The following is a 25,000-nucleotide window of genomic DNA, read 5'->3' on the forward strand; positions in this document are numbered from 1 at the left end:
TATCTTTTTAAAATTCTAACTGTCCCCTTCAAGTGCAATTGTTTGTATCTCTGTTGCACTTGATTCATCGGGTATATTTGCCAGGTAGTTTTGAAATTCCTTTTCATGAGTCCAGTTGCTCCTATAATCACTAGAATAGAGGAGATCTTCCTAAGATTCCAGTATCTTTTCATGTTGTACATGAGACCTTGATATTTCGTTATCTTTTCCCTCTTAGATCTATTTAACCGAGCATCATTCAGGATACTGACTTCTACTAAGGTTGCTTCTTCCCCCCTTCTTGTCTCATCTCACTATGTTAAGTTTAACAGCTTTGTTTTCTAGGTATGTAGCTGTAACAATTGCATTGTCATGGTGGATAGTGTATGATTTGTTGGAATATGTTCCCAGAATTTGCTGCTGCAATTGATATTCAACTTTTTACAGATGGTCCAGTGTAGATAATTACACACAGCCATCACTCAGCAGAACCTTTCAGCTGGACGTCAGGTGGCTCACACATTCTACTTCTATGTGGCAGAACCTGGTGTATAGTGGCTTATTATTTATAGTAAAATTATATAAAAAGAAACTTTGTGTGTGTGTGTGAGAGAGAGAGAGAGAGGGGGGAAGTTCCCTATGGACTCCTAAACGGCTGGTCGATTTCTTTGAAATTTCACACAAATGTACTTTATGTGCCTCACAGAATTCTTAGATAGGTTTTGCATCAGAATGTCTTTAATACGTATATCAATAATCGAAAAAAAAATCTGTTGAAAGAAGGAACAGACGATTTTGACTAAACTTAACACCTTATAAAAATTAACATCGCAAGTGCATTTAAGAAGTTTTATAACCACACAAGCAGACAGGGCCGGCACATAAAATCAACAGTAGGTTCTTAGATATGACAGGGGCGTGTTCGAAATGAACGTTTCTGTTTAGAGAACAATTGAACTATGATACTTGACTTTTGCATTTTAAACTTTAATTCAAGTCATTATATAAAAATAATTTTATAAAAATCAGTAATAGGTTCTCTCTAGTGAAATGTAAACTACAAAATATTGTGGACTAAGTGGAGGCATGTGAAGCTTCCTCCCTGTACAACTCAGTTGATCCTCAACTAGAGTAGGAAATTAATCAATTTGATTGAAAAATGGGCTATTTCACTGATTTCGATGACAATAAAATATGGGAGTGTGAAACATTTATTGATCCTAATTCAATCCCGGGCAACGTCGGATCTCACTGATAGTTTATGGTAAAATTGATTTCAGTATAGTTTCATTTCTCTCAAACAACTTAGTTTTACTTAAAACCGTGTTAGTGAAAGAAAAAAAAATAATTAAAAACAGTTTGATCAAGTTTATTGCTTGTAAGATAAACAAATTAAATTATATAAATAATATATAAATAATATATATATATATATATATATATATATATATATATATATATATATATATATATATATATATTAGATCCTATCGGGATAAAGGGGGATGCTCAATATTGTAGATAAAGCATTAATATAAGACAAATTCAAATGATGAACATAAAATTGGAAAATTTACAAAATCATCAAATTTTCGGGTAAGAAATATAAAACACGGACCCTTAACCCAGCAATTTGTTATTTATATAGTTGTCTCCTAGTGATGAGAAGACTTTATCTTGGAAATTCCATGGAATTTTTTTGTTAGTTTTTTTTATAAAAAAAAAATGGCCAGTTTTTTTTTTTATATTCTTTGCTTAAATCTTCCAATTTTATTTAAATTATTTGAATATTTCTTATATGGAAATCACACTAGACAAGGCATGAAGTCAATATATATATGAAAATCGAATCAAAATCGATCTAAACAGGGCATGACGCCACTTGATGTAACAAACTAAAAAAATACTTCTTTTGTTAGATGGATACATTCAGACTCAGAAAACAGCAGTTCTTCCTCCTTTATCAGTAACATTGCTCATGGAATATGAGAATTAAACAACAAAATAAGAGAAGCGAGTGTTTAACTTGACATCCTGACTAATATTCTAGGTTAGAGTGGACCTATGAATAGTTAGTGACTAAAGGGTGCTCCTCAAACTCCCAAATTGAAGTCTTACCACCGAATGTAGCGTTGTGTCATACTCAGGATGTGGTTATAGCAAATTTAAGCATAAAACATGTTGCTGCCCAACTCTCCATTCGGGTTGTTTTCCCTCTATAAATCTGATCCCTATCATAGCAGCCTTTATGTGGCAATATACCTGGTTTGAGGTGAACGAAAATAGAATAAAATAAAAATATTTCTTATTAATAAACAAAAAACTAATACTATTTATTGGTTTGTTTTAGGGATTGTTGAAAATGTTATGACCCTATGGGGCTACAAAACTGACCCAACCATCTGCAACCATGGAGATGATGACTATACGATGCAACACTGCCTTGTCTGCCCTCGACTATCGATCGAACCAGAGTTCAATGTTAAGAAGTGGCTATAATGTTCTATAACGACATGCTTCAGAGACACGGGAGGTGGGAGACTTTGTTTTAAAATTAAAGATAGTTTTCTCAATGTTGGCTACTTACCTTATTTGATAAAATAAATTCGGAAACTGAAATAGACTCACAAGGTATTTTTTTTTGTTTTTTTTTTGTTTGTTTTTTTCTTTAAGTTGGTGTCATTGTTCTTATTCCAAAAAGAGAGACCATAAATGGGTAAAAACCAACTCCACTTGGGCAAAATGATTGAACAGAGAATAAAAGAAAAAAGAAAGAAAAAAAAACAGACCTTCTACAATTCCAGAACCCAAAGGTCATGTGTTAGCAAGACAAAAAATAATTTAACTATAATATCTCGTGCTGAAGCTATTAAATTACGTAAATTGCCAGAAGCAGTTATGAACAGATGGAAAAATACTTAACAATTCTGTATAATTAGGTGTGATTGTGAAGGTTAGGGTTAGGGTTAGCTGTGCCTCTTAAAATCTTTTCTTTCTTTTCTTCAAGAATGGCATAAATTATGTCTTGTGTGTTTTTTTTTTTTATTTATTTAAAAATGGCATACAAATTTTATTCTTAGAGTTCTTTTTTCTTTTCTCAACTTGTTTTTTTAATAATTTTTTTCTTTATTTAATTTGTTTTCTTTGTCGTTGTTTTTCTTTGATCTAATAATAGCATAATTACTTGCTCCTTCCCTTCAACGAGGGCAGGGTTAGATACACGGTCCGTTTTTAATGTACAGAACATCCAGCGCTACTAAAAGGAGTATTTACGGTTGGGACAAACAGTAAAATTGCTTCAGTCTAGAAAGATTTCTCCTTCACTGACTGAGGACATAAAAGAATAAAGTGTAGTATCAGAACAGATACTACACTTTACTCTGAGCCATAAGTTGATGCTTGTATGGATTCTAATGCATGGCAGACAATATCCGGCAACAGATTATACCAGTTGGTGTTCTCTCTACAGATTACTCACACTTGAGAGTATCCTATACCACTACAAAGACATTATTCGCCCATGCATGGAGTATTGTCGCCACATCTGGGCTGGTGCATCTACCGCTAGTCTCTCACTCTTAGACATGGTTCAAAAACGAATCACCAATCTCTAAACTCCAACCTTTGTCCTATTATCGAAATGTGGCATCTCTGTGCCTGGTTTTTTTTTTTTTTTTTTTTTTTTACATAGGAGTCATCACTTATCAAGGCCCTAAGGCCACTCGAGGATAAGGGTTATTGAGTGCACAGTAATCAATCGGATAATATTGTAATAGTCGTTATTAATGGAAATTTGGTAGATTGGATTACTTAAGGGGGCGGTTCATCAAGAATTTGTTTATGTTGGACTTGAAGACAACCAGGTTGTAGTCAGCTGGGAAACAGGTAAACGGAAGAGAGTTCCACAGGTGGGCAGTTCTAATTTTGATAGAATGTCCTCTGATGAACTCGAAACTCTTGTACCTTAACCATAATATATGTAAACTTGAGTTCTGCACCATGCAAAAAAAGAAATATGGAACCTAAAGAAAATCAACATAATAGCAATAATTGTAAGAGCATTAGAAACAGTTCCAAAAAACTTAAAAACAAGACGAGGAGAAATTGAAATCAAGGGGAAGACTCAGATTATGCAACGGACAGTAATGTTGAAAACAGCTGAAATCTTAAAGAAAACTCTCAAATGCGGAACTTAATCTACAAGAATGTCAATCGCTAACTGGTCATATAGAAAATGCAAATGAAACAAAAATCCAACCAAGAAAACTGAAACTGCAAAATTGTAGGTTTACTACCCCCCCCCAAACAAACAAAAGTAAAAATTGTGCATCAGCATCGACTGACATCACACTAAATAGTCAAAGAACCAAAGATGATGGAAAGACCAAGGAATGAAAGCACTAATCAAACCTCCACTGGATAGGTGCAAAACGGGCTAGGACCCTGCAAAGACTTATTGCCACTCAAGTTCTAGTGAAGACCAGTGGTTATTGTCAGCGATAAATCAATGGCAGCCCTTTCATGTAACGAGATGACTGTTGCGATAATGCAAATTCATTTGTAAAGATTATTGAAACAGGTAAAGAGTACTGGTAACATGGAGAGATTTGTCATCCAGATTCCAGGGAATTCCATCGGTTGTTGTCAGTTAGCAATCTCTGATGATAACCAGTGTGAGAACTTCTAGAGTGAAACGATCATCATCATCATCACCACCACCACCACAACCACCACCACCACTATCATCATCCAAAAAATTATATAATTATAAGTATTTAAAAAATTATTTATTTATTATTATTTAAAATATATTACTATTCAAAAAAAGTTATATAATTATTATTATCATTATTATTATTTAAAAACTTATTTATTTATTATTATTTAAAATATAAATTACTATTCAAAAATTATATTATTATTATTATCTAAAAATTTATTTATTATTATTTAAAATATAGTTTACTATTCAACAAATTATATTATTATTATTATTATTTAAACATTTATTTATTTATTATTATTATTATTATTATTATTATTATTATTATTAAAAAAATTATATATTTATGTATTATTAAAAAATTTATGTATTATTATTCTTTAAATCAAAGAAAAAAGATTTTAAAAAAATGATAATGTCCAATGTATCGTGTGGAGCATGAAGTGTCAAAACCGAGAATCCGGCCATGTCAATTGTAATTGCTTGAAAAATGAAACGGTCAACTGTAGTTTTTGTTTTTCTGGTTTCATCGAACTGAGTGTGTGGGTGGTGGGTGGGTGGGGGTAACAGCAGATACTGCAAATTCTTGATGGTATGAAAAGTTTTAAGCAAGTAGCCGCCTGTATGAGTGACTTTTCGGCTTTAACAGCAAATAGTGTCATGCTGCCAGATAAGCGACCACTAACTTTGTCCAGATGGACTGGCTTGAGAACTGATGCAACTTCAGCAGATTTGAGAACTTGTTTGGCTACGTCATTGGATGTGGGATGATGAGACAGACGACTGGAGCCAAATTTGAAGAACAGAGTATGCAGGGCAAACTAGTCAACAGCTTGGCTGCAGCGGCATGTAAATGATATAAACTGAACCCCAGCCATCGTGAGATTGCAATGCTGATAATGTTATTAGTTAAAAAGTTTTCCAATGATCTTGAGGAAATAGTGCTGAACGAGACGCCCCTATGTGGTGCAGCAGTTGTTCTCTATTTTTACTTTTTATTTATTTTATTTTTTTTTTTTTTGTAACAAGTCTTTCCCATTTAGACAGGGTTCGAAAAAAGAGTCTCTAATCTAATAGATCCCCCACACTCAACCAACCTCTAACTTCTGTCCCATCACTGCAATGTTGCATCCCTGTGCTTATTTTACAAGTATTTCAATTGAGTGTACTCTGACGAACTCATAGTACTTGTACCCCCTCGAATAACTTGGCAAGCAGCAAAATTCCACGCCTTCATTACAGAGGTTTCCTGATGCCAGAGAACCTTTTACTCTAATATTTTTTTTTCTCTCAAACTGCTAGACTTTGGAATTCTTTCTCTGTTTTCTGCTTCCCTGACTGTATTAAGATGTTGAAATTTAAATGGAATGCTGGCAAACATCTCACTTTTCAACTCCCTACATAGTGTCCCTGCAGACATGATCGTAAACAGTAGCCCCCTACGTCGTCCAAGTGGCAATGTACCTTGTTTGGGGTGAATAAGAGTAAAAACTAAATAAAATAAATAAGTATTAGATTTTATTTCCATTCTGCGTTATTGCTTTTCAGCTGCTTTTCTTCTTTGGTCCCCCAAAAAAAGGAGGGTGGACCTGTAAATTCACTCTTGTCCGTTCGTCCGTTTGTTTGTCCACACTTTTCTCATTAGCTATGCCTTGGAATTTTTTTTAATTTTGCACAAACATTAAACATGATATGAGTAAAAAAGTAACAGAACGGATTTTCCGAGAAAACTCCGGTTGCCCCCGTAGATTTGCCTTTCATGTTAAAAATGGCTAAAATTGACACTTTTGTGCTTATTAAAAAACATTGATGCCTTAGATTTTTATAAAACTTTCTGAAAAGTTGTAACTAACTGATTTCTATATAATTTTGTTTGTCTATACTTCGTGATAACTCTTGAGTGTACCCCAGGGGCTCTTTTAGGGCTAATAAAACACTCCATTTGTGAGACTATTTTACCATATTTGTTCAAAATTTTCTGTATATGTCTATTTAGCAGTTTTGCATGGTGCTGAACTCAAATTTAAATATGTTAAGGCCTTCGGGACTTTTGGAGCAAAATGGGGGTGGCGGAAGTGGGATAAATGATGGACTTAGTCATTTCTTTTTTTTTTGCATGGTGCAAAACTCAAAATTTACATATGTTATAAGGCCTAAAACTGCACCGTTTGTTCATTTTCACTAGGATTTGACGTCCCTTGAGAACTTTTGGGACTAAATGGGGGGGGGGGGGGCAAATGCTGAACTTAGTCATTTTTTTTATACCTCATTCACTGTGCACTCACGGGGGACCATGCATGCTCCATTTGTTTTTGTTTTTTTTTGTTTTTTTTTTGTTCTAGGTCGGTTCTGGATCAGTAAGAAATACGCAACTCGATATTTAGTGGAAACAAAATATATTGCAAAGAAAGGCAAATGTATCATAATAAAAAGAGTGCCTACATGTCGGTCATCAATGTGTCCTTAATGCAGAGAGGCATATTATTCCGGTCTTTATAGTGATAGGACGTGTTCATTATAATCTGTAAGGTGGGTACCAGATACAACATTATTATCATTATTCGAAATTTATTTATTTTTTATTTTAAAAAATATGGTTATTATTTAACAGGTTCTTATTTATTATTTTTTTATTTAAAAACTATTTATTATTCTTAAAAATTTATTTATTATTAGTATTTAAAATGTATTAATTAGTATTATTATTATTATTATTATTTCTAAATTAATTTATCATTATTATTTTTAAATATTTATTATTATTATTATTATTATTATTTTAAAATATTTCTTTACTGTTATTATTATTATTATTTCAAAATTATATAATAGTATTATTTAAAAAAATATCTAGTTATTATTTTTAAAATTATCATTATCATTAAAAATGTTTTCGTTATTATTATCAATAATTTTATTAGTATTGTTATTATCGTTATTATTACTAGCGGGACCTGTGGATATTCCACAGCAGACTCTTTCATATGTAATATATTGATTTTGGTATTCTGTGGATGTTCGGCATAAATGGAGACACCCTGATATTATTCTAGCTCTTTTGTTAAAACTGCAAAAGTACTTATCAAAGCTAGCAGGGACACCTGGCATAGCCCGGTCGTAAAGTATGTTTTAATTTGTTCAAATTTCGTATATATTATTATAGAATCAATTTTCTATCGATTCTTATATATTATAAAGTTGTGATTTCAAAAATAAAAAAATATATCCATATAACTTGGGTGCATCAGCTTGAATTGAAACCGAAAGAAGGTTGCAAAATGGATCTTCAACATTTTACACCCAGTAGTGAATTATTATAGTAACTACTGCTTAAACGATTCATTTGAGTTTGCTAATTTTATGCAAAATTATAAAGTTGCCAATAAATGTGCTCCTATGATATTAGCAACTTATTCACTTGTGTCCCTATTGTGGAGACAATATCACCTCCTTCAATTCCTGAAAACATATTTGTTGAGCTAATGAAATTTGCCACAATATTTTTTTTTTTTTTTTTTTTTTTTTACAAAGTGGTCACCACTTATCAAAGCCCTGAAGCCACTCAAGGATAAGGGTTATTGTAAGTACAGTACGTTAATGTAGATATTTAATAAAGTGTCTACTTAAGGGGGCGGTTCATCAGGAATTTGTTTACGTCGGACTTGAAGACATCCAAGTTGTAGTCAGGAGGGAAGCAGGCAGAGGGAACAGAGTTCCACAGGCATGCAGTTCTAAGAAAGAAGCTTTGTTCATTGAATCTACGTTTTGATTGAGGCATAGATAAAGAGTGGGGAAAGTTTTTGATAGTGAATTCAGCTAAACGGGTGTTTTTCGTAAAAGATTGGCGAGGGGGGACCAGAGATTGGAGTTCAGACGAGCACCTGCCATGGAAATAACGATAAAACAAAGATAGGCTTGCAACGTCTCTTCTGTGGGAGAGAGGTTGCAGGGAAGAGAAAAGGGCATCCCCCACTAAGCCACAAAGTCTATTTTGTACTCTGTCAAGGCAGGATAGGCTGTTTTTAGCAGCTCCTGTCCAGATATGGCAGCAGTATTCCATCCTTGAATGCTTGGCTTTTATATAGATAGAGAATTGCATCAGTAGAGAGATATCTTCTGGAGCGGTAGAAGGATCCCACCATCTTTCCAGCGATCTTGGTAACAGACTTGATGTACGTGTTCCATTTCAGATCAGGAGTGAAGGTCAAGCCCAGAAGCTTGTCAAAACATGGGGCTTCTCCTAGATGAGAGCCATCCATTTCAATTGATGCCAGATGGGGATTAGAGCCTTGATGATGTAAAGATAGGAGTTTGGTTTTAGATGCATTAAAGGTAACCAGCCACGTCTTCTCCCACTGAACCACTCGTTCGAGATCAGAGGAGAGAGAATCAGACGAGCTTTGTCATTTACAGCCTTTGATGTGTTGCCGTAGATGGTCGTGTCATCAGCATAGATGTCAACAGTTCTTAAATACAGGGCATACTGATGAGGTCTTCCAGGGTGTTGGAAAGTACTCCTCCTTAAGGCAACGTTTAAACAGTTTCGTAAGTATGGGAGAAAGTTCTGGTTGAAGCTTTTTTAACACTATAATTGGGATGCCGTCAGGGCCAGTAGCTTTACTGGAATCAAGGTTCTTGATTAGCTTGGCGAACTCATGCACAGATATTTGTATGTTACCTAGTGTGTTCTGTGTTATAGGAGGAAATATGGGGAGTTGATGGCCTTCGTCGCATAGGGTAGAATTAGCTGCAAAGTTCTTGGCAAATAGTTTGGCCTTGTCTGAAGCTGACGAGATGACCTCTGGTCCGTTTATAATGGTTGGGATAGAACGCACACTTCTGTTCAGGATCCTATTTGTTATTTGCCAAAACTGGTGGGAACCAAGCCGCTGATCAGCTACTTTGGATTTAACAGACTGGGCATATAGCTCTCTTGCATTTTTTATTACTCTTTTACAGTGGTTGCTGGCGTTCCTGAAAGCAGCTTTAGTCACAGTGCATCTATTACGTTGGTAACTATGGAAAAAGTGATTTCTGTGCACGATGGCAGCAGCACATTCTGGGGAGAACCATGGCTAGCTGGTAGGTTTTTGTTGGAACTTTTTAGATGGTATGAATCGATCTATGCCTACAATTAACCATTCGGTGAGGTCTGATACTATAGAGGACACATCCTTTTTAAACATGGAATGCAGCGGTAGATCAGATATAAATGTACGGAAGCTATTCCAGTCAGCCATGGAGTATCGGTATACAGTACGGTGGAGGAGTACGTCATTTTTATCTCGATTGAATTCAGTTTCAACGATATAATGTATCACCTAATAGATGGCGTGGCAAAGGGCTCAGCCCTTGGACCGATAATGGCAAATATATTTGTGGGTTTCTATGAAAAACAATTGTTATCTGGACCCATAAAACCGCTAGTCAACTTTCGATATGTAGATGATACATTTTGCCTATTCAATAATCAACGAAAACTCCATTAAATTATCTAACATCAATTTACCGTAAACCAACGTTTATGGGGCTGTTTACACTTTGGGATTCATTTTGCCCCAAAACGAAAGTAAATTTGATTTGGACCTTAACACATCGTGCCTTTATGATTTGCTCACAATCTAAATTGGATAAAGAACTAAAAACGATCACCAATACGTTTCCAATAATGGGTACCCTCTTGATGTGATTAACTTCGTCGTAAAAAGGAAAATAAATATTTTTTCTCAAATAGAAACTAAGATGGCGGCTAAATGTCCAATTTACAATCGTTTACTTTGGTTTAGGACTGTAAGTGAAAAATTCACCAAACAGATTAGCTCAGCTGTTGAACATTGCTATTTTGCCTCCAATGTACATGTTGTGTTTTCATCAAAATCATTATTGCCATCCTCTTGAAAGGACGTTCTGCCCCCGCCATCATATGAATGATGTCATTTATCAATTTAAATGTAGTTGCAGTGCCAACTACGTGGGCCGAACAACCCTTAGGTTAGATGGTCACATCCAACAACATGTACCCAGTAAAATCCGGAATGGAATCTACCGACCAACGGACATTTTGAGCAATATGTATGGTTCTGCTATAACAGAGTATTTGCTTAAAAACCCACGATGTGCAATGAATTTAAGCAGTGACTCATTTTCTATCCTAAGTCACGCTCACTCGTTATTTCATCTGAAGGTCTTAGAGACTATTCACGTCCGTTTAAAGAGACCTCTTTGTAAGCAGAGGGATTGTCTTTTGGGGTTGGAAGTGATTAGTCTCTAAGGAGTTTCCTCTCCATTGTATAATTATCATAACGATAGATTTATTTGAGTCGTTCCCCCATTTTTTTTTCTTCATTCCGATAATTTTATTTTATTTTAGCCGTCCCCCCCCCCGTTTAAATTCATTTACCTATACAAAACAAAAAACCCTCGATTCGGCTTTGAAAAGTGAGGGCAAACCCTGGTCGGCCGACTCTACCCCCTTATTTGTCTAACTCTTTTTTTTTTCTCAACCTTCACTGAATGTTTTCCCTCCATCCTTCTTTTTTCCATCGATACAAAAAAAACTCAGTCTTCCCTTTTAATAGCTATATATATATATATATATATATATATATATATATATATATATATATATATATATAATTTGAGTTCCTTCGGCTATAATCGAAACCAAAACAAAAAAATTTTGATAAACTTGGTAAAATTATTTATAAAAAAAAGCAAATGATTTGAGTGCCATCAGCTACAATCGAAACCAAAACTTATGAAGAATTCTTGGTAAAATTATTTATTACAAGAAATGGAAGGCCATAACAATTAAACGAAAGTCACTCAGAAGAAAAAATATGTAAGTGTGAGACAAAATAACACACACACTATCGTATTAATATATAGATTATTATTTAAAAATTGATGGCTGTATTTATTAGTACTCAAAAAATTATTTATTATAATTATTCAAAATTATTATTATTATTGTTGTTATTATTAATCAAAACTGTATGCATTATTATTATTCAGAATGTTATTTATTGTTATTTCAAAATTATTCTTACTATTTAAAAATTTGTGTATTATTATTATCATTATTATTATTATTATTATTAAAAATCATTATTATTATTAAAAATTATACATTATTATTTAAAAATTTATTTATCATTATTTAAAATTTTATCTATTACTAATAAGAATAATATTTTAAATAACAATAAATAAATAAATTTTTAATAATAATGATAAATATATAATTTTTGAATAGTACTATATATTTTAAATAATAATAAAGAAATAAGTTTTTAAATAATAATGAATAAAATGAATAAAAAAATTTTTTGAATAGTAAAATATATTTTAAATAATAACAAACAAATTTTTAAATAATAATAATAATAATAATAATAAATATATAATTTATTGATTAATAATATATATTTTAAATAATATTAAATAAATAAATAAGTTTTTTAAATAATAATAATAATAAATATATAATTCATTGAATAGTAATATATATTTTAAATAATATTAAATAAATAAGTTTTTAAATAATAATAAATAAATATACAATTTTTTTGTATAGTAAAATATATTTTAAATAATAATAAGTAAATTTTAAATAATAATAATAATAATAATAATAATAAATATATAATTTATTGAATAGTAATATATATTTTAAATAATCATAAATAAGTTTTTAAATAATAATGATAAATATATCATTTTTTGAATAGTAATAATAATTATAATAATTCATGTTATGGGGCCATAAATGGATAATGTGATAAAAGTTAATAAAAAGGGTTTAAAACATTAAAAAAATTGTTTGATAATAATATTATTATTAAAAAATTATACATTATTTTTATTATTTAACAATTTATTTATCATTATTTAAAATTTTATTTATTATTATTTAAATATGAAAAACAAAGTAATTTAAGTGAAAACAAATTGTTTGTGAAAAATACTGAAATCTATTTCACTCTAAACAATTTACGTGACTGAAATAGGAATTACCATTTGTTTTCTTCAGGAAATTATTTATGGTGGCCATGTTTGATTTTAGGTACATCAAATGGAATTGCTGTCAATAACTCTAGGGTAAATCATTTAGCACTAAATTTACATAACAAAATGAACACTTATCTATATATATATATTTTTTTTCATATTATTTGTTCTTTTGTATTTTTTTAAATGCTATAGTTTGAAAATTTGGTGATTAATAGATAAAAAATTTTAAAAACGTTTTAGATGGAGGTGAGGATATGCTCACTGGATCTGCAGTTAAAAGTAATTGCGCCATATCACAGAAAGTAGGAAATTGCAACTTCTGGAAAATCTATAATAGTGTAGTAAACAACAAGTAATGAACAATTCCCCAACTATCCAGCCACTGTGACGTAGTTTGCACAGCAAAAGACAACACTGAATTGTTTGCTCAATGATTTATCCTAAATTCTACTCACTCACTAATTTTCCGCTACAGACGGAAATCACATTAGATGATTTGACAATCACACCTTCCATGTCCTATCAAAAAAAAATCTTCACACTTCCAAAGAAAGTCGACTAGATCTTATTCCTGCTCCCATAATAAAGAAATGTTCTGCTATGCTGATCCCTATCCCCTCCAAACTCTCTAACAAAAAAATGCTTGCAGAATCTTGCTTCCCTGATAGCTGGAAAATTGCCTCAAAAACTTTGGTGAAAGAACTGACCTGCAAAATTATTGCCCCATCAATCTTTTCCTGCTCTTTGCTAAAATCTTTGAATCATTAATCAATCTGATAGTTCAACACCTTAAAATTCTGAAATTTTCTTTGACAAACAGTTTGGATTTAAGCCATCCTATTCTGCTGTGGATAACCTAATGATCATCTCTATATGTATATATTGCAGAATGGATAAATTAGGTGAAGTTAGGGCAGAAGTCTTAAGTAATTCACAATTTTATTTTGAGCTTACAAAATTGCACTAAGTACTTTATCCACTATGCCACGGGTCCCAATTTCTTCAAAAAGATTCCCAACTTTGACAGAAAGATTCCTGAGTTCAGCAAGATACACCTGAAGAAGGCTGGAGGTTACTCTGACTGAAATGTTGTGAAAAATACTCAAAAAACCAAATAATATGAATAATTAATCTTCATCTAAAAAAAATAAAAAAAATAAAAATGTTTTGTGTAAATATTTTCTTGGAGTTGATTATAAAATGTTACCTTACAATTTCTGTTGCCACATGTGGGCTGATGTGCCAACTATATGCCTCTCTCTCTCTCTCTCTTGGACAAGATGCAAAACAAATTCCTAATTTAATAAAAGTTCACACTGTCTGCCAAGCTCTAGCCCCTGGCACATTGCCACGGTGTTTCATGTTTTACAAGTACTTCTATGTAAATATCCTCGACCCATTCGACTAACAAAATCTCACTCCTTCATTGTAGAGATCCATAGATGTCAGAAGATTTTCTATATGAACAACTTCTTCACTTAAACTATTTGCAGTGTTTATGGACTTATGTTACTGTGCTATTTTTTTAATAGTATTTTCAAGTTAAATTCAAGTTTAACAATATCTTTTTTTTATATTAAATTGTTAGGTGAAAGTACAGAATAATTACAAAACACTTTCCCCTCCCTATGTTAAGAATGGCTTTCTAAATAATAACGTTATTATTTCAACACGGTAACATAAGTACATAAGTACCCTGTTTACTTTTGGAATTCTCTCCTTGCTCCCTGTTTCCTCAACCGTACCAACATGCAGAAATTTAAATGTAATGTGCATAACCATCTTGTCCTTCTCATAAATCTGTTCCCTATCACAGTAGTCCTTTACTCTTTAGTGGCAATATGCCTTAATTGGGGTGAGCAAAAGTAAAAACAATAAAAAATAATAAAGTTAATAAATTTCAGAGAGAAAAAAAACTGAGAAAGCGGAAACAATTAATAGAAGCGACAAACTTAAAGCTGACACCGGTAGTCGTCTACGACAGTGCGGAGTATGTAATTTCATCAAGGTTTTACCTGATATCAAAGTAAATAAATAAACACACACACACAAAAGAGGGGATTATTATATTACAAAAATTTATTTTATTATCGAACAGTCCTTTTCGGACACAACAAAATAATAAGAATGAAGGTCAAATTAATAAGAAAAACAAAACAAAAACTAGAGTAAAACAAACAGAATAATTAAGTATTGAAAATAAATTACTTACCACATAAGTGTAGCCATTTTATAAGACATTGCAAGTAACACAAAACTACCGACATTTATAAAGCGGAATAAATATTTCGTAGACATGACAAAATTATTCAGCAAGTCAGTCTCGTTTTTTCTCGGCTTTTATTTTTAATACGAAACAACGATGAAGATGAAGGTAGGTTGGTTCAAAAACCTGAAACGGATTTTTTTTTTTTTTTTTTTTTGCGCTGAAGGGAAATTCGTTAACTTCTTTTACTACGTTTGCTGAAGTCTCTAAAAATATCGATTTTACTTTCTGGTATCCAAGCTTAAAAAAAAAAAAAAAAAAGCCGGCTAGGGATTTTTATCCTCGACTTCCAAAATCAACAGACCCTTTCTGGAATGACCTGGTCCCTGTTGATTGCGGTGTAATGTCGGTTCTGTGCAGTTCGAGGAGGTCCAGGCTTTGCCTTCTCTCTTTGAGAAGGGTTTAGTTTATTGCTAATCGCCTGAGGCGCCCTTACTGGGGGAATGCCGATGGAGCTGCCCGGGTATTTTTTGCAGGTTAGAGTGCCCCTACTCAGGGACGCTGACTTCTCAATCCCAATTTCCACTCGTGGTGTCACAGTTCTTGCAGTGAAGAGAGAACTAAATACCCTACCCCCAAGCTTAAAAAAAAAAAAAAAAAGTATTGCCAAACTTGTGATAAGTTATGTCCCTCGCAAGGATAGAGTTAGGCGCAGGGAAGGTTTTTAATGTGATGAAAAATCCAGCTCCTCAAAATGAGAGTCTGGATTTTGATAAAAATTAAAATTGTCTTAATTTAGAAGGATCTCTCCTTCACTGAATGAGAGCAGAAAAGATTTTAGGGTACTTCTGCAGTTTATGAATCGTGCTGTTTGTTTAGATCGAATTTTCAAATTAAATTCAATTTTAGGAGTATCTTTTGTTTATTAAATTGTTAAGTGAAAGTACAAAAATGTCTCCATATAAATAATGAGTTTCTAAATAATAATGTTCAGCATTCTCATAACTGCAGGAGTATCGATTTTAGTTTTGTAGTGATCACAGACGATCACAGCAGTAGCACAGCTTGTGGTCTACAATTTTGAATCTATGGTTTATAAACTCAGCACTGATTGGTGCAAGCATTCAACTTTCCTCTGGCTTGACCAGTCAGAGCCCATCTCTCAAGCAGGCTGAGCATGTGATAGAAGTTGACGGCTTACTGCCTCTTTTCTGGCCAGAAAGCCAAAGCGAGCTGACCCCTTTCATGGCACTTCATTCAATACCAGTATTCTCTTTTAGGGTCCAGCCCCCCCCCCCCCGGGAACATTCAGTCTTGGGTTTCGCCAAGAAGCACCCTGGACTCAACATGGCTACTATAGCCATACATGCAAGAACTTAGAACACACACACATATCTACATGACCCTGACTTCAACACCGTCGTACAGTACACATTCTTCAAAATTAAACACTTTTCTCTTCCCTACTAACGAGACATTTATTTAACGCCATGTTTCTAACTTTTGTATCTTTATTCACACTCATGGATTTATTCCATTATTAACACTCTTCGCTTCTTCCTTCCTCTTTTACAATAAAGTTGATTTTAAATATTAGAGACATTGTCTTCCCATTATATGCTTTGTTCTTGGTAGCGTTGAATTTGATTACTCTTTTTTGGCCCCATTCTACTGTGGACCAGAGATAATTTTCTGAAAATTCAGTAATCGCATTGGATAATTGTGTGTTTGACTTGTCCAAAGAATAGAGCATGATGTCTTCCAGCAAATATCATAACCTCGGACACAATTAAATCTAGATCTTCCATTAAAATCAGGAATAATAAAGATCCAAGTATCAACCACTGGAGTATACCCACATTAATGTTGTTAAAATGTTTTTGACCATAATGAGGGTATGAACATGATATGATATGAAGATTTTGATGATCGCTTTTATAACCACAGTTATAACAACCAACCAATAAGAAGCTTAAATGTTACTAAAAAAATGTCAAATTTTGGATTAAGCTCAGTTCGCCGTTGGCCTCTGTCTCAAAACAACTTAATATTGAAACTACACCGATTCTTCACCGCCATCTTTGTTACTAGGAATTACTTAACACTCAAGATCAAAACTGCATTTGATTCGTCGTCACCATCTTTGTTACTAAGAATTACTTAACACTCAAGCTTGGGACTACATTGATTCTTCGCCAATTTGATTTACTGCCGCCATTTTTGTTAAACATGATGTCTCAACACTTAACAAATGTGATCTTATTTGGATATACGGACACCTCAAATGACCTAAATCTGTTTTTTAGGAAAGAAGGACCTGATTATATTAAATAACCGTCCACTAATAGCGTAAAAATTAATTTTCATAAGAATATCTTCATGCTGGACATTTTCAAGGGCTTTGGATGTTTTAAGCGCTGTTGGTCGAGCTTTCCCTACCTTGTCCAATGCATGGTATATGCATTCAAAGATGACAGATGAGATATCCACGGTTGAATGAGATTGTCTAAATCCATATTCTTGGTCAGAAAGTTTAGTATTTTCGAAATGATGAACTATCACTAGATCGATTACTTATTCAAATGTTTTTGTGAAAAGAGCTAGACTAAGAGCCATCCACTAGGAGACTTTTTAGTAAGTAATTAATCGTGGTAATAGTTGTAGTAGTTATTGTTTGAAACCTGTCACCTCTTATCAGGAAGACAATGTTTCATTCACTAATTTAATTTTTGGTTATGAGATGGTGTGTCTGGAAGAATCTCAGGGCGTTTGTAGAGTTCACCAGATCTGAATGAATCTGACTGGAATTTAATAAAGGATTACCGTTTTCTATGGAAAACAAAAAACAACATATTCACGAAGATATAAATCAACTTTATTCAAAGGTAACAAATGGAATATAAGAGAGTTGTCTGGCAGGGTGGCTTTTGTCAAAAACCGAATGTGGTATTTTGTTGCTTCTGGTGAAGGACGAGAACATTGTGGGGGAAAATAGAGAAGACTTACCACAAAAACGTGCTCGTGTCTGTCTGTCGTGCGGGCTGAGAAGAAAAAACAAAAAGATCCAATATGGTGACCATGGTCTTTTAATGCCCACGGTCTCAAACAGTTCTCCAAAAATCGTATCTCACACACGATTTTGAGGTGTGTCCGGTCACCATAAAAGCAGGTTGCTGGGGGGAGTGGGCAAAAGCATTCAGACCTGTGTAGCGTGAACATCATCAGATTTTCCGAACTTGTTTACAGTGGACTTGAAGGCAACGATATTGTAGTTGGTCAAGAAGCAAGCCAGCAGAACAGTGTTCCATAGGCGGGCAGTTATAAGAAAGAAGTGTTCAGACCTGTGTAGAGTGAACATCGTCGTGCGGCTCAGACTTTTCCGATTCAAACACATTATCACATCTTGCTATCACAATGTCTTATTGGGAACTGAATTATCTTTGGTGCCAAACTCTTTGGCTGCCAATTTTAAACCTGAGTTTGTGCAAAAGAATTCTCTCACCTACACAATTAGTCGAGGTGTTACTGCCCACATGCCAAGCTGAATCACAACTCAACATAAGATATTGCATGTACGTACAAACAAGAGAGAGCTGGTTTACAACTGCTACATTACACTCTGCTTAGGCTTAGGAACTTTTCATCTTTGTCTACTTCAGGCGTTTGTTTGACGATTGCTTCTCTGGAATCATCCCCATCAAACACGAGCAGTAAGAGTAGTACTTCTATATCAGCTTTTTCTGTAGATGTCCACGCGTCGTTTGTGCAAATTGAGGCACACTTTGCTGCCTACAGTATTAATTCAGGATCAAAGCATTCAAACTTATTACTAGGGCTATGACAAGAGAATATTCTTTTCATTATTTGGACTCTTGAGTATATATCAGTTAATATATTTTTAAATAAAGTGATGTAGTTCTCGATTGATTAACTGTGTCGGATATATACTTGAGTCAAAACAATAATAAGAATACTCGGTGATTCTGCACAATTAGGAAAAAATTTTGCAGTCAATAAATCAGAGTTGCCAGATAAAAAAACAATGGTTTCTACTGATTTTTGTGCCAATTCTAATAAGTTACAATGGTAGCTTCCAAATTATGAATTCGAAATTACTCAAATATTACTGAATTATTAAAAAAAAAAACAACTTTAATCGTGTTAGCAGGTGAAAATTTTCGGCCATCTTGTTTAAATCGAAACGGAAAATTACCTCCCTTTTGAATTCTCCTATGTTTTACGATCGTTTTCACCAAATTCTATTTTTTATTTTCTTTAATAAGTAATTTTCTACCTTATCGATTTTCGTAATTTTTTGATATCATCATCTTAAAAATACGAGGAATACATAGGGACCATTGTTTTCATGTGAAATTCAGTTTTACGATTTCTGAAATTTCATTCTGATAGTGTAGAAGCGCCGAATATTCTTTTGTCATAACCCTACTTATTATGTAGCTTGTTCGTGGCATTTCTACCATGAAAGATCATATCATAGATTCTCAGCCTTGGGATTCTTCTGATAGCGTGAAGAGTGAAGTTCTTTGTCTCATATCTCTTTCTGCGGAACGTTTCTTTAATCACTAGTCTCCTAAGGCGCCCCTACCAAGAATTTCCAACATGTTCGATCATTGCAAATTTCGTAGCTGTCCAGAGTTGAGTATGATTTTGTTTGACTCCAGGCAGTACCTTCTTCTTTGGCAGAGGGATGGGTTTATTGTTTGTCACTTGAGCCCTCCACTTCATACTGGAGAATATCCATGGGTTCGGACACTGTAAATTTGCACTTATCCAGAATTTTCCTTTTTTGGGGGAGTTAGATTCTCATTGTTGACGTATCATCATCACTTTCAGTATTTAAGGTTTTGCGAAAATCACTTGGTATACACTCAGACCAGGTTTTCTCTTGGTCTTCCATGCACCCATAACACGACACACAAAAATGGCAGCATCATGCTTGGGAAAGATACCTGAAAACATGATCCCTATAGCCGTAAAAGCTTGGATATAAAATAATCATTAGCTTTATATTAATACTAGCAGGGAGATCTGACGTTGCTCGGGATTGAATGAGGATCAATGAATGTTTCATAGTCCTATATTTTCATTGTCATCAAAATCAGTGAAATCCTCCATTTTCAATCAAATCGATTGATTGCTCGCTCTAGTCAAGAACCCATCGTGGTGTACCAGAAGGAAGCTTCACGTGCATCCCCACATTGACTTAGTCCAATTACCATGTAGAGAACCTACCATTGATTTCATGTTTCTTTTTATGAAATGACTTGAATTATTTTAAAATGCAAAAGACAAGTATCATGCTTCAGTTGTTCTCTATATAGAAACATTAGTTTCGAATTCTCCCGTCTTATGAAAAAACCTACTGTTGATTGTATACACTGAGCCTTCCTGCTTGTGCAGTGATAAAACTTCTCAAATGCAATAGTGATGTTAAGCTATATAAGGTGTTAAGTTGGATTTACTTTTTTAATCACATTTTTTTTGATTATCGATACTTATTAGAGGCATTATGCAAGAACACCCTCTGACACAAAGTATATTTGTGTGAAATTTCCAAAAAATCGGTGCGGTCGTTTTGGAATCAATAGAAAACAAACTCATGCACATGCACGCACACACACATATATAAAAGTCACCTTGTCTATGTAAGTAGACATTGTAATAGAGATCTTGGCTTGGATTTTTGGAAATGTACCAAGACCAACGCATCAGCAATCAAGTAACCAGATAAATCAGTCTCTTAAATACATACGTGCGTGGTTGCTGGTTTTCATTTCTCTTGATCATCACTTTTCCATGCATGATACCCTTGTGTCCATTGAGCTACTGTTTAATTTAAGACAAATCTACTCATGCACAGAAACACAAAACTTTAAAATGTTACCCACGCTTGAATGTGCTGACTCCTAAGAACGGAGAAGAACATCATACTTTTTATTCTATCCTTTCAGACGTTCCATTGTCTCACATATTGCATCTTCAATCCAGTTTTGAGCATTTGGGTTAACTTCAGTCCTAGCACTCTGACTTGTGGTTAGTTTGTTCTGCTCCGGCTTCGTCAAAGGCAGGGGAGTCTACCATCGAAAATGCACCGCTGTTCAGTTAATGCTGCTTCATGTCCATTATTATCGAATACAAATCAGGAATGCCCAGAAATATTTTTCCCTTTTAGGCTCTCACGTGGGACGTGGGCGTTACGTCAATCAAACTCTGGCAGGCTTTTGCCTATGTGACGCGATTGTCTCTTGCTATGGTGGCCGATACTTTCCACCCCAAGCCTCTTTGCTTTCGTCTGGTATGTACGTGCAATCATGTCACACACTCCACTGACGTTCAAATGACTGCCACTGCAACAATTAGAGATTATTGAAAAATTTTTTTTTAAATGTCTACTCGTCTAAATGCTTACAAATGTCACGTCAAAGTTAATTTAATCAAAATACGAATAGCTATTTTTTTAAACAGAACATGCCGGCCACTAGGGAACGTGGTAAACAAAGGAAGACCTGGTTTGAAATGTGCACAAATTCATTTACTGCATGTAGCATGACTGAAATCAACTCTTTGGATAGGACCGCATTGGAAACAGGAAGGAGGAGGAAGATACAAATTATTTTTAAAAAAGTATTTTTTGTTTTAAAACTAATACCATTGTATTTTACCACCAGAAATATATTCATTAACTAAAAAAATAAAAAAAAATGGAAACTGGGTACTTTTTGGTCAATAAATTAGTTTGAATATCTTTTCTTTTTTTTTTTTTACGTACATTCTCATCATTTTTGTATCTAAAGAAACAAGAATTTTTTTCAGGGGGGTGGGGTATACTTCAGTCTCACTTCTACAGCAAAAACCTCACTTTTCTACTGAAACTGCAAAGAACTTTTTTTTCTTCCTTGTGTTTGGCATCAAACGAAGAAAATTTGGTGGTTAATAGATAAATTTTTTTTTTTTTTAGATAAGGTTGAAGGAGGGTTAAATATGTCTACTGGAATTGCAGCTAAGAGTTATCGCATCGTGTCACAGAAATCAGGAAATTGCAACTTCTGGAAAATATACAATAGTGTAGTAATTAATAGGGCTGTGACAACAGCATATTCTTTTCATTTTTTTGACTCCCAAGTATATATCCGACACAGTAAGACTCAGTCAATCAACAGAGAATCACATCAGTCTATATAAAAACATAAGATATTAACGGATATATACGCAAGAGTCAAAACGACGAAAAGAATATGCTGTTGTCACAGCCCTAGTAATTAACAATTCCCACCATCATAATATATTTTATGCAGCAAAAGACAACACTGAATTGCTCACTCAGTAATTTGTCCTAAACTCTACTTATTCCCTAATTTTCCTACGCTAGATGATTCGACAATCACACCTTCCATGCCGTGGTTGTCATAAAAACCTTAACACTTCCGAAACATGTGGATTAGATTTTTAGTAACATCTGAGATTTTAATTTTTCAATTTGTAAAAGTTACAAGTATATAGTTTTGTTAGTAAAAGCAATATATATAAAATATTTATGAATTTTGATCAAGTTAATTTAAAAGAAAGATATTCATGTTTGAGTAACGTTTATTAGGGTAAAGTGCTCTGCTAAACTCATCCATTTCATCTGCCAGCATGTGCAGTCCATGTCTTTTTTTTTTTTTTTTTTTTTTTTTTTGCATTATAGTTATGACTTTTCATCATACTGCAGACAAGTTTGAAATAAAAAAAAAACAGATTTAATTTTTTTTTTAAACTTTATTTTGCTTTACATTAGTATATAAAGTAAAAAAAGCTGATTTAAAAAAAAAAAAAATCAAAGAGCGGATCTGTAAAAGGACAATTGCCTAAATCGGTAATTAAAAAGAAATGTTCAAGTCTTTTTGATATTTTGATTAAAAACATTGACAAGTATTCTGACGGATTAATGCTCCACTTTAAATTTAAAAAAAAAAAAAATTTTTAATTGTTAAAATTGTCCAACTAATGAATTTTTAACATTTCTTTTCAAATTTTGACATTTTTTTTCGGTTGGCACCATTTTGGTTTTTGTCATTTTAAGAATGTTGTGACTATTTTACATTCCAGACTTTTTCAAATAACTTATCTCAGTAATTGATAAAGTGGGCAACTAATGTATAAATAAATCCGCTTTGAAGATAAATAACCATTTGCTAGGAGAAAGATCTTTGTGCTCCACAGTCGGGTTATAATTGCCCTGATTATTAATCAACATAGTACAATGCATGTCAATGTCGTAGCACTTGCATGTCACAATCATCACCAAAATAACAAGGTTGGACAGATTGTAACCCATGAGGTGCCCTGAGAGAGGATTCCTGTTTTTAGCCTTTTGACTGGGAGGTGATTGTGGTTAAGTGGTTAACAACACAAACTAACAACCTGGGTGTTCCAAGATCAAATCAAGTTTGTTCCACAAAATCACTTTCATTTAAGATGTTGGCAACCTTCACATAGTCTCTCTCATAAGTACCCAATGTTTTTCTAGAAAGAATTTTGCTACAGTAAAACATTGGGGAAACTAATGCCAATGATGGAATCTTCAGATTCATATGATATTACGATAAGCCTTTTCCACTGAGAGTAAAGTATAGTACCTGTTCTGTTGCTGCACTTCATCCTTTCTGTCCTCAGTCGGTGAAGGAAGGTCCTTCTAGAGCGAGTTAATTTTTATTTCTGTCCCAATTCAGAATGTCCCTTTGTGGGGAGCTGGATTTCTGTCTTCATTAGAAACTTATAGAAATATAAATAGAAATCCACTTATGGGTTGGAACAATTCCTTGGGAGCGAAAACAACAAGGACACATGCTTCACACAATAAGTAGGACTAGGACCAGGACTAGGCATTGCATGGATGAAATAAATCAGAGAGAGTTGCAACCTTGATTGAAGTAAGTGTTCCTAATTATGGAGGTCTGAACAAAGCTGAAAGAAAGAAACAGATCAAACATCAAGGTCTCATGTATGATATGAAAATAAACGGGAATCTTAGAGAGACATCAATCACAAGTTATTATAGGTGCTACAGGGCTTATGAAGAAGAACCTGAAGTCCTACCTAACTAATATTCCTGGTGAACCAAGTGCAAAAGAGATCAAGACAATTGCACTTAAGGGAACGAGGATACTAAAAAGAGCTCTCGGTTGGCTTCAATAAAAAGCAGGGCAATGTTGGCAGCTGGTTTGGCTGCCCCATACCCAGCGTTACAATCTTCAAAGGAAGAAAATTTAAAAAAAAAAAAAAAAGAAGAAGAATATTTGAAACCGAACTGATTTAAAAATTCTCAAAAACTTACTACCTATAACAAAAGGCGATTAAAGAATGCTGAAGAGTACAACTATGAAAATGTTGTAAATATAACAACATAGATAAGGATAACTGTTTTGACATCTGTAAAAAACATGACAACAATGGCAATCTTTCTGTCAAACTGGCATGCTCTTGTTCTATCAGCCATGATCTGGTAGAAATCTTAAGTAATTTGCAGTTGTATTTTTGAAGGTTGCTCATACCTAGTATTATTTATATTAACCCAACTAATGTTCTCATCTTGAGTGTTATTTGCACAATTTTTCAGTCAGTGTAACCTCAAACCTTCTAAAGTTTCTTCAAGATTTTGAAAAACTTACAACTGGTTAATGGTCTAATTAAACTTTAATCCCTGTTTTTCGCTACAACTAATTCAGAAATGATATTCCTTAGTGTTTTGTTGATATTTTTTATCGATTTTATAATTTTTGTCAGGTTTTCTTTCACTTTCTTTTCCGCCTTCGCATGACAGGTTTGAGCCTGCCTGCCTACTACCACTTTTATTTTTTGCTCAACACACACCTCCAAACACCCGGGCAACGCCAGGCACCCAGGCTAGTAAATAATAAGGCAATAATTGTCGAAGTTACAATGATGAAAATGAAAACAAGCAAGATAAATTTATATTATTTGGATTTATCGGACTACTGTTTTCATCTTGAGTGTAATTTTCACGTTTCAGTCAATGTAATCTCTAACCTTCTTCAGGTGTATCTTGTCGAACTTGA

At 33.6% G+C, this 25,000-nt stretch overlaps 1 protein-coding gene across 6 annotated transcripts in view; it reads right to left on the reverse strand.

Moving 5' to 3' along the window:
• LOC145293902 (serine/threonine-protein kinase TBK1-like) overlaps window positions 1–15,242 on the reverse strand; it is a 166,472-nt gene extending 151,230 nt beyond the window's left edge. For 5 of the 6 annotated variants that reach the window (XR_013869785.1, XM_080140702.1, XM_080140698.1 and 2 more), the window contains exon 1: window positions 2,567–2,799. The gene's annotated coding sequence lies outside the window, so the exon portion shown is untranslated. Of the gene's footprint in view, window positions 1–2,566; window positions 2,800–14,927 lie in introns of those variants that run through there. The other variant, XM_080140699.1, reaches the window with a different exon arrangement.
• Window positions 15,243–25,000: the final 9,758 nt, after the last annotated feature.

The sequence above is a fragment of the Euprymna scolopes genome, chromosome 15 (genome assembly GCF_053919585.1).
Source record: "Euprymna scolopes isolate OS-2025 chromosome 15, ASM5391958v1, whole genome shotgun sequence".
Classification (NCBI taxonomy): Eukaryota; Metazoa; Mollusca; class Cephalopoda; order Sepiida; family Sepiolidae; genus Euprymna; species Euprymna scolopes.